Genomic DNA, 3,184 nt, shown 5'->3' with positions numbered 1-3,184 from the left:
AAGGCTGAGGTGGAAGGATCGCCAGAGCACAGCAGGTCGAGGCTGCGGTGGCCGGGAGCAGCCACTGCAGTCCAGTCTGGGTGACAGAGTGAGACTCCAACTCAAAAAATAAAAAAAATTAAAAAATTAAAAAGTTCTGGAGATGGATATTGATGATGGTTGCAAAATGGTGTGAATATATTTAATGCCACTGAAACAAACGCTTAAAAATGGTCAAAATGCAAAATTATGAACTTATTATTGCAGCAAATTGGACGGAATGAGAGTCCATAATATTGAGTGATCTATCACAAAAACAAAGAACAGAGTATCACATGTTCTCACTCATAAGCGGACCTTGAACAACTATTGTAATATTATAAGAAAGGGATTGACAGTAGTGGGAAACTGGCAGGTGAGGGCAGGGGCAGGACTGGCAGTAGTGGGAAACTGCCAGGGGAGTGGGGGCACACCTCATCAACAAGGGTACCTGTATAGCAAACATGTGTATACCTAACCCTGAATTGTACCCCACATATTTAAGATTAAAAAAAATTTTTAATGGTCAAAATGGTAAATTTTGTTATGCATATCTTGTCACAATTAAAACAAACCAAATGGGATGTGCCCCACCCCTCTGGGTCCATGGCAGTTTTGTTTCACAACAACGTTCACTTGCCCTTGTTTAGGCATAAGACCTGCCTGCGGCTTGCCTGCAGTTCATCAAACCCCCACCCCATCAATGGTGACATATGGCCTCAAGATTTAAACCCCACATAGGACCCTTAAAACAGTACAAGGAGATGGAAAGCCACAATCAAACCCAGCTTTGACTTACTATGAGAACAGTAGACAGGAAGTGCTTAAATTTCACATCTATGATTGCTCCTAAAACACACCTGGGACAGTTCCATTGTTCTCCTCCTTCACAAGTCTTTTTCTAGAACAGCGTTGTCTACTGGGACCTTCTGCAAAGGCTCTATATCTTCACTGTCCCATACCAGAGCCATCCATGCCTACTGAGCACTTTATTATTTTTAAATTATTATTATTTTCTACTGAGCACTTTAAACATGACTAGCACAACTAAGGAACTACGTTGAGTGTATTTTAGCTACTTTAATTGTAAACAGCCACGTGTGGCTAGTGGCCACCTAACTGGACAGCATGGTTTTAGAACTTTGACAAAGTAGCCAAAGCAACAGCCCATCCTTTTGGTGGACATGCCAAAAAACTGTGAGTGGTAGAGATGAGGAAACCAGACTGGGCACAGTGGCTCGCCTAGAATCCCAGCACTTTGGGTGGCCAAGGTGAGAGGATTGCCTGAGCCCATGGGTTTGAGACCAGCCTGCACAACTTGGTGAGACCTCATCTCTACAATATATAAAAAACAAGTAGCCGGGCTTGATGGTGCATGCAAGTAGTTCCAGCTACTGGGAAGGCTGAGGTGGACGTATCGCCTAAACCCAGCAGGTCGAGACTGCAGTGGTCGTGAGCATGCCACTGCACTCCAGACAACAGAGTGAGACTCGGAATCAAAAAAAAAAAAAAAAAAAAAGATGAGAGATGAGGAAACCTGGAGAGGATGGAGTTGTGTGTGGCAGTGGGGCATGGTTTAATCCATAAATCCACTTATTAGAGTTGTGTCTATCCTTTTTCAAGCCCATGAAAATAATTATAATGTATTGAGAAATGATTTACTCAAGACCAGGACAAGGTTAACCAAAGGAGGTACAGCCCAAATCTCAAGGCAATCTGGACTCTGAGTGAGCAATATGCTTGCAGTGCAGCTATGGAATTTAAAGTCTGAGATTTCATGAGCAGACCTCAAACAATTATAATAATATAAGAAAGGCATAGGAGGTAGTGGGAAACTGGGGCGGAGGATGGCAGTTGAGGGAAACTGCCAGGGGAGGGAGGGGCACACCTCATCAACAAGGGTACCTGCATAATGAACATTTGTATACCTAACCCTGAATTGTACCCCACATCTTTAAAATAAAATAATATTTTTTAAAAGTCTGAGATTTGATGTCGACTGCTCTACACCTAACCTGTTAGAAGGAGCCCTGTTAGCAAGTAAACATTTGCCACACACACATGTGTACACACACAGCCCCAGAAAAGCTAAGCCACTGCACACAGATGATTCAGTCGGCACCACCAGCAGCACCAGCAGGCAGAAGGATGGTGCTGTGCCTAACAGCAAAAGGGACATTGAACCACTCAGAGAAGAGTCTGTTCAAACTTCAGTCTTGGAGCAGAATGAATAGAAAACGGTGTGGTTCTACATGAAGTGGGCTCTTGAACAACTTTTCTAAAAAGATGTTGTGCTGAAGAGTATACTCAGCATGGTCGGAAAAATCAGGAGAGTGTTTTCAACGGGTCCAGCTGCCACTTGTTTAAACAAGCCTGACACCCACTCCCTTTCCAGCTGGGAGGATTTGTTCTGCAAGAAAAACTAATCTGCGCTGCCTCCAGCACAGAATGAATCGTAATAAACCTAGGACAGCAAAGCAGCTCCCCGTTCACTCTGTCATATGCCTTTAGCTTTAGGTTAGGTACTGTTACTCCCTTTGACCAGCGGAGAAACTAAGGCACAAGGACTCCCACATAATTACTGTCTCATATATAGTGCTTATGAATGTCACCCAATTGCCAAAGGCTTGTCACCAAAGGCACAGTAAACAAAACAACCAAGCAACAATCCATTCCACACCAAGAAAAACTCTTGACAACCCAAGTGCTATTCTTAAGCCTGGATACTTATGGCAATACTTACTTCAGTGAGCTTGGAGAGCCAGTGTCCCACTTCAGCAGTGGAGACAGTGAACTTGTGAATGCTGTGCATTATGTGATAAAACATATCTGCCGCATGGTAGTAGATCACACCCCACTGTCAGCGTGTGTTGGGGGGCAGATATTAAAGTGCTGCAAAAGAACACTAGGGTATTTTTAAGAAGAGACAACACATACTTGGAAGACACTGATTCCTACTCCTGGCAGCAGCAGGGAATCACCTGGGAAGCACTAAATGCTACTGAGGCCTCAGGTGATATCCTCGGTCTGGGATCCAGTCTGGGCATGGAGAGTCTTAAAAGCTCCCTAGGTGATTCCAATATATATCCTGCATTGGAACCCACGGCAGTAAGAGACATGCCAGGGTGAGAAAGTAAAAGTTGGATAACGGGGGGGGGGGGGGGGG

At 44.3% G+C, this 3,184-nt stretch overlaps 1 protein-coding gene across 1 annotated transcript in view; it reads right to left on the bottom strand.

Moving 5' to 3' along the window:
- The window catches only part of MAP3K15 (mitogen-activated protein kinase kinase kinase 15), a gene marked incomplete at both ends in the record, with an annotated part of 99,706 nt that overhangs the window by 95,306 nt on the left and 1,216 nt on the right, over positions 1–3,184 (bottom strand). The window lies entirely within an intron of this gene.

This window comes from Carlito syrichta, unplaced genomic scaffold, assembly GCF_000164805.1.
Source record: "Carlito syrichta isolate Samal-C Ts95f unplaced genomic scaffold, Tarsius_syrichta-2.0.1 Scaffold301942, whole genome shotgun sequence".
Taxonomy (NCBI): Eukaryota; Metazoa; Chordata; class Mammalia; order Primates; family Tarsiidae; genus Carlito; species Carlito syrichta.
The sequence above is the reverse complement of the archived record's forward strand: the minus strand, read 5'-3'. Positions and strand labels throughout refer to the sequence as shown.